General features: G+C 33.8%; 1 protein-coding gene and 1 non-coding gene across 4 annotated transcripts in view; both read left to right on the top strand.

The window, feature by feature from the left end:
• Window positions 1-8,227, top strand: part of LOC115241727 (xaa-Pro aminopeptidase 1-like) — a 34,379-nt gene that overhangs the window by 10,762 nt on the left and 15,390 nt on the right. The gene's annotated exons all lie outside the window — the stretch shown is intronic.
• On the top strand, window positions 2,027-2,099 carry Trnaa-agc. Its single transcript has one exon. It is a non-coding gene; the product is annotated as a tRNA-Ala (tRNA).

The following is an 8,227-nucleotide window of genomic DNA, read 5'->3' as shown; positions in this document are numbered from 1 at the left end:
TTACAACTCGTTTGTAACATGTTTTGCGGCAGTATAATAAATCTATATATATATATATATATATATATATATATGTAATACATATATAATATTAGTGTGTATCCTATAAAATATAAAAGAGGAAAATCTTGATATCGAATATTTATATCTTACTCTAATTAATACATTTTTATCCTTTGAAAACTAGAAAAGAAATGATAAAACACGATTCTCGCGACCGATGAATAAAAGTAAATCACTAGAAATGTCTCAATAACATTAATTAAATTGAATAAATAAGTCACACTCATTCTACGTACATATTGTAAAGCTCCAAAGATTGTTTTCATTTATGTTGGATTTGATTTTACAAGGCTAACGAATGATCAATAATCTTGTGATCGTAGGCCCGCGTGTTTATTAATCTGAATATTTATCTTCAAATAATCGATTACCATTTTACTCAAAACACAGTACAGTAAAATTTATACCTCATCTCACTCATTGTCAGTCAAGAATAAGACGGTGAAGAGAGAAGAGTGCTCGCTCTCCTCATAAGCGCGCTTTTCGTCGTTCGGCATATCCGCCTTTCCTCGCTTACCATGTGGCCCGGTTTTATGTTAATGAGTGGCAAATTATCGGAAAAGAGGCTGCCTGACGTAGCAGGCTACCATACTGCGATGGAGGTTGGCAGGACCTCTCACTCTCTCCCTCCTTTCGGCTTTCCTCGTCTCCGTCTCTCGCAATCGCATCGGTACTTTCGTCTCTTTTCGCTCCGCGTTGCTATCTCGCTCGAAATCCAATGTGAGCGCATCCGCATCTGTCGGATGCGCTTATGGTTATCGCAAAACGTGCCGCCGAACGCGTGCACCGCGAAACGGTGACATCGACTACTGCCGATCGATGCGAAATCGACGCGAGCGTTGCAGTCCTGATCGAACGACTTCCTCTTTCCGCTTTCCATGATTCCTGTTCTTCTTTAGATACGTAGAATGAGTTTGAAAGAATATTGCGCGTCCTATATAACATGTGTGCACACGTCGTCTTATTATTAGCAATTTTAATTACGATCTTTTCTCTTTGCCAACATTGAAACATTGAAACCTGGAAACTGTCCAATAATAAGAAAATCTTATTCTTGAATTGATTTCCAATGTTTACTTTGACAAAATCTTCATTTCTGATCTAGTTAATGGATCGTAGACAATGTGAACAATTCAGATACAAAGTTATAAAATTTAGTGGTGTTAAACAGGATTTTATTTTAAAAGTAAAAAATAAATCAAATACAGATCTGAGAGTGGGAAACTCTCGGTTGAATTTTGAAACTTTCAAAGAAAATCATTCAATTATTTTGACTCGCACTGAGAAAAGCTATTTTGTAATTTAAAATTCTATACGAAATATGTACTTTACACATATATATACACCCATATGTCTGAAATAAAAGATGTTCTATAATGCATACAAAATTTTGGCATGTATGAAAATTATAAATAACCGTAGGATAGGTCATAGTACTACATTTGCACACTAAATGTCAAACAAAAGAGACGAAAATATCTCGTTGGGAAACTGAAAGAAACTCTGCCACATGCGGCTTTAATTTCGATAAGCACGGTGTCTACTATAATCTTCGTCGATGTATTACATATTATTTTGCTCAAACTTAATTACCAGTATTGAATCATTTTGAATAGCTTTCAGTAATAAAGTCATCAATTTTTATTTTTTTATAAAGGCCTTTAAGATAATTTCACGAAATAATATATGATAATAGATTGATTATTAACAACATTATTGAATAAATACATAATTGTAGAAAAGGAAATACACAATATACAATAAAGATTAAGAGAAGAATAAAATGTTCAATTAATAAAATTACTGCTGCATTTTACAATAATGATGTTTGTAATTACAACAATACAATAAATCAAAATTTTTGTATTTTATTCTGTTCCAAGTCTTAACGAAAATTATTATACATGTCAATATAGAATCTCAATGTTACATGTGATGCTGAAAATATTACTGTATTATTGAAGGGGGCGTAGCTCAGATGGTAGAGCGCTCGCTTAGCATGCGAGAGGTACCGGGATCGATGCCCGGCGCCTCCAAAATAATTTTTACATTTTAGTTAATTGAAAGAATTTAGTGTGCAATATATTTCAATCCATTCACACATAAATTTTTGATTCTAAAAAATAAATTCCAAAGTTGTAGAAATTAAATTTATATCAATTTTTTTACATTTTTCTTAAGAATAACTTAGGCGATTATTGTATTCATTAAAAAAAGTTATAAGTTAAGTTTCAATAAAAAAAAACACGATCTTTTAGCTGTAATCGACCGATACTAGAACTGTTTGTCTTGTTCAATTTTGATATACAGAATTTTGTTATTGACAGATAAAGAAGAAAAAGAACACATAGGACTATTTATTTTTGATCTTTTAATATAATGGTGTTAACTACAATTATGAATAGAACGATAATTAATTTGGATTAATGTGCATGATACATTGAAAAACTTATTGATCATAAAATATTTTCGCAATCTCTCTTTTCTTTTCTCTCTTATAAAAAAAGAAAATAAAAAAATATCTAATTTTAGAGAAATTACTTAATTTAGATTAAATTCCTCGCAAACTTTCTTCTCAACTCTTTTTCACTTAGAGTTGCTACAACTTGACTTGTACAAGAATAAAATTTTGCACTATTATTTTTTTAACGATTTATTATTTAGTCTGAAAGAGAAAGAGAGACCTATTATTTTATATATATTACAATATTATATTATCAAATTATTCGTTATATGACATTTCTTTTAATTAATAAGAAGAAATTTATTTTTCTCTGCAAAATAGATGATTACACAAAAAATTGATTAACCGTGCTTATACTCTTAACCACGAACTCTCCTCTGACGCGATTGTATCGTGCCGATATATGAAAGTCCGTTATGTTGAAATCACATAGCGTCGCAGCAGGTATAGCATTTAGACATTCTACCGCGCTGGCCTAAGCTCGCTTAGCTCTCTGGCCACCTTCTCGACTAGTCTGTTCTCCGGTTAATTCTAAACCGTGATTTACCAACAACCGCGGGATCAGATAAACTGATGCTGGTCCACATACTACGTGCTACTCCTAATCCGCCTTCTAATCTGTACACATAGCTAAAATACTCGGCATGAATCGTATCTGTGTATATATATGTGTGTGTGCCCGTATGTGTCACGTCTTGTATGTGTTGTTTCTGTGTGCATCCTAGAACTTCCTTCACGCTCTCTGGTCCTAATCCTCGAGCACCGTTGCTAATCTGTCACGTTTATAAAGGATGCAATATGATTAAATCGTTTACCTTCATATATTGAATATCTCAATTTTTCAAAAAAAGTTTATGAAACATTTAGCTTTATTCATCTCAATGTATTATTAGTGAATTTGCTATCAATGCTGTCAGTATGTTTTCGATATAATCATGCGATAAAATTAATAACGCTGTTTATTTTGACAATAAATGTAATATAATTAAATCGATCTCTTTTTATATATTAAGTATTTCAATCTTTTAAAGAAAGTTTATCAACTTTATTCATCTTAATGTACTATTAGTGGATTTGCTATCAGTGCTATTGATAAGTTTGCGATCTAACTATGCGATAATATTAATAACACTGTTTATAAGAATATAATTTTGATGTGTTTTCTAGTGTTCAAAAAATTTGATATTCCATCTCAAACTAAATTTACAATATGAACTGTTACAATAAACAAGTCAAATAGAAAATGCGATGTCTAGACACAGAAATGCGATGATAATTTTATTATTCTTATTTATTGGCTTTCGTGCCAACATATTGATATAATTTATGAGAAGTTTATTTTCATTTAGTTTCTTGTGTGTGTGTTTCGATTAAATATAAGATTAGATATATAAAACAATGATATACGAACTGAAAGTTGATAAGCATTTGTAGAGATTATAAGCAGGGTGAAAAAGAGGATAAGATTGACAACATTAAGAAAAATATGCAAGATTTTCAATGAATTTGTATGGGGGGAAAGATCTGCATTTTACATCTACAAAAATCGTTGAACTGGCTTTACCAATCACGTTAACCAAATATTAATAATGAAAAAGAAGGAGAAGTGAAAGAGAAAGAGAATACGCGCGTTATATGAATCGATCTTACGCAACGATCGCTTGCGTCGGTATTCGGACTTTAGCAAAGTACACGTCAACCCCCGAAAGTTGACCCACTTCCCGTAATAGGGTCAATGAAAGGAACGCTCGCGTATATAGGCCTACCGCGTTCAACCCCTCGCGACTCGTGTTCTCCTGTTGCTCCGCATGTTTTTTCTTTGTTCAGCGCTTTAGTATTCAGTATCATTCAGTATTTACCAAGTATTATTGCGAATGTGCCTGTGACACGTGCGAGAGACACGATGTGCCGCATGAACGAACGGTGTCGCGCCGCGCATATTCGCGTACATATGTGATGAATCAGGTACGATGGGAGAGGAGAAGCTTGACACATCCTGCAACCCTAATAATGCGTGTGTGCATATGGTGACGTAATACGTCTGACACGCGCAGCGGCGCGGCAAATGTAAGTCCTAACACCATGTCACTTTTCAACAAGTATACTTGCTGCAAATTTTTCAGACATAAAAATGTTGCTCTTTTTCTCTATAATTAATAATAATATTAATATAATATTATAAAAAAGTCTTCTATAATAAAAAAATCTTCTCTCTCTCTCTCTCTCTCTCTCTCTCTCTCTCTCTCTCTCTCTCTCTCGTATATAAAATGGAATGATTATACATACATAATCACTCTTATGTTTTATTAATTTTAATGAATTTTTGTCACACATACGTGAATCTTATAATAGTGGCACAAAAATTTTTTATGATATGAGCTGTATAAAAGTTAATTCAGAAACAAGCAAAATTTGAGACAAGAGAGAGAATAAGAAAAAAATTTAAGAAAATTCTTTATTTCGAATAAATAATTTTACCAAACTAATTTATTTAAATAAGGATAAAAACTGAACATACAATGCACATAATTATTGTATTTATCCTGTTCTTTATTACAATAGTATTACTGCTAGCAGACTTAAATCATTCTTTCATATTCGCCGCTTGCGCGCGCAAAGCTTCTCGAGAATACTCGTTGTTTATGCGTTCCGTGCACAGTTGGACCACAGTCAGGCTTCGGCCTCGGTCCAAAAAGGAGTAAAGGAGGAGTCAAAGGAGCAAACCGGAGATCATGTTTCCCCGATAACCGATGTGCGCGCAGCAGTGCGTAAGCAGTTCGCGCGAGCGTGTCGAGCCTATGGGGAAACACGTGCGTGCATGCGCGCGTACATGCGTGGATGCGTACGTACGCGTTGTTATGGTGTGCACGATGCTCGCTGGCGAGGGGAACTCTCGGGCCCTTTGAACACTCCCTATAGAGGCTGATACCTTGGTAAGGCCACGCATCGCCCCCCAGGCCCTTTATTCCTCGATGTCCTTGTCCTTAAGATAAAACATCCGTTTATGAATCCAAGAAGAGAAATAGTTATCTTTTATATATTTCAGTGACAATGAGTGAGAGATTGCTATTTTCATTAGTATTCTCGTGGAGATATCAAATAAGTATACGCATTTTTAAACGATCATGTTACATGAATAATATAATGTTTATTAATAGTTTTTTTCCTAAACCGTCAAAAATCCGATTAAAACCAGGAAAGATAGAATCAAAATATATTGTTATAAATACTTGCAGCACGCGTGTTCTCGTTGTGTGAAAATGCCAATAGAAATTTTCTTCGCAATTTATTAATGGTGATTGCCTGCCGACCCGATAAACCATGATAACTGTAAATAATATATTATTAACGTATAATATATCATGGATATATAAAATCGCACATATATATAGAAGCTTTTTTTACTATCTTTATATAAATTAACTTACAAATGTAATTTAACAAACCGATCACTGCGCGCTTTTAGAACCTAAATATTAATGAATTAATAAAGTATTTTTAAGAATATTTTGTATAATCATATGTAAATGAGAGAATGAACGAGCGATGTTGAAGAAATTATTTGTTTTCTATATCTTATATTAGAAGAAATATGGAAAATAAACATATTTAATTCTCCTTATGTAAATATTCAAATTACATGTGAGAATTTCTAAGATCTCTTTGAATCAATACCTAAATTTAAAATCGAGGCTGGATTCTATTTTTATAAAAGGCCAAAGTTCATTGTTTGCTGTTTTACCTTAATTTTCATGAAATACTCGTCGCAAATATCGAAGCGATCATTATGAAAAGATTGACAAATGATATGTTAAATGTCGCATGACAGAAACTTCGCGCATGGATGAGCGGGCTACGATGTGCAGAAGATGTTGCATAATTGCTTACGTAAATTACTATTAAACGTTTCAATGTACAAACGCATAACGTTTCGCGTATAATAATATCCCGATAAATCACGTGGAAACTCTCATGCGCATTCGAACATGTGTTAACCGGCACACATTTATAAAACTTATATAATATATATTAGCGTTCCATCGCCTTTCTTACATTCGCCAAGTTCTTTGTTATTCGAATTCTCGCGCTGAATCTGAGAGAATCAATAGCGAAAAGATCATCATTACCTACGATTGTACAGTTAATTTTCTACGGCAACTATTATATAATAAATCTACATCAATGTACCCATTTTTTAAAAGGAAAAAAAAGCATTAAAAGTAGAAACGCGCTATAAACTATTGAATTTTTATTGACGCAAAAAAAAGACAAAAAGGAACGAGATGTCTTTCTGTCTCCCTCGCGCGAGACTCGCGATGGTTTCCGTTCAGTTTTGCCGGGACCCAGACATCGACGATGATACTACTCCCACGCTTCGATCTTCTGTGCGCTATGCGACCCTGGTAAAAATTCTCGTTCTCTATTGTTCCACCCTAATTAATGCTCCCACTCTCGCGTCCGGACACGAACGACATTGGCTCACGCTCCGCCTCTCATCCGACACGACGTGATCCCCCTGCATCTTCATACGGCCCTGCTACGTCGCGCTGTCACTTATCCAATATCTGTAAACAAAAAATGGTCAGTGTTGTCGGTGGGAGTAAGATGAATGACTCGCATCGGTGCGGTGCATCATTCGCGCAAATGTGTGCTGCGAATTTGTACAGGTGCCAGAATTATACTTTAGCGAGGTAGAGCTTGTGTATCGGCCAATGTGTGAAACTTTTTGTCTCGTTTAATAAACTTCTCTAATTATTCGTTCGATTATCGAAAAAATATAAATATTAAAAAGAATATTTATCAACACCTTGACATACCTATATGTATCTTGCAAAGAATATAATTTTTTTTTTTTTGAATTCAATCAATTGCATTGTTATATATGATAATTTTATATTTTAAAAGCGCATCGCGTAAAATCCTCGATTCTAATTTTAATGGCAAGTTCTTTAATTATACATAGAATCTATCTTTTCTTAAAGTAATGAGATATCAATAATTTTCGAAGCGGTTAAAACTCCTTTACGCAATCGAACAAAAACAAACAAAAACGAACAAAATGTAATGAAGAAATGAGATACGACTCTTACAGTTCACTTAATTTGAAGTCAATTAGTTTTATCTTTGACATTTGTATCGCGATACGAACAGAGTTGTTCGTGAGCTAATTAACTTGCAAGTCCGTATCACGTAGAAATTCACGCGAGTCGTGTACCAGGTTACTATGTTGCGTGCCGAGTTCCGTTTACAAATGTAACGCGCCCGGCTTTTCGCCAATGCGCCTTCGTTGCAGCTTCTGTTTTCCTGTGTAATTGCAAACTGTCGCTTGTTTACAGCAAATTGTTGCAACTCTTCGCGCGGTGTAATGACAGCTAAAAAAATATTTTGGCAATTACGCATGAGTGCGGTTCGCGCGCATTTAGTTTGTAATTTTGCAAAATACTCTCTTCTGTCCATTGAAAATTATTTCGCCTATTTATATATTTTGCATTATGTAAATTTAAAGAAAAAACTACAATGTTGCTATTTTACGAATATAGATAGACGGATATAGATATATCCGTAGTATATGCAGATAGATCAAGCGGTAAAGTATTTTAAACACTTTGCAACATATAAATTACGCGTGATTTATCGGTACGGCATCGTAATCTCTTTTAACAAATTTAAAAATTTATTTTTGCATTATTTTTTACAAAA

The sequence above is a fragment of the Formica exsecta genome, unplaced genomic scaffold (genome assembly GCF_003651465.1).
Source record: "Formica exsecta isolate Colony F162 unplaced genomic scaffold, ASM365146v1 scaffold51, whole genome shotgun sequence".
Lineage (NCBI taxonomy): Eukaryota > Metazoa > Arthropoda > Insecta > Hymenoptera > Formicidae > Formica > Formica exsecta.
The sequence above is the reverse complement of the archived record's forward strand: the minus strand, read 5'-3'. Positions and strand labels throughout refer to the sequence as shown.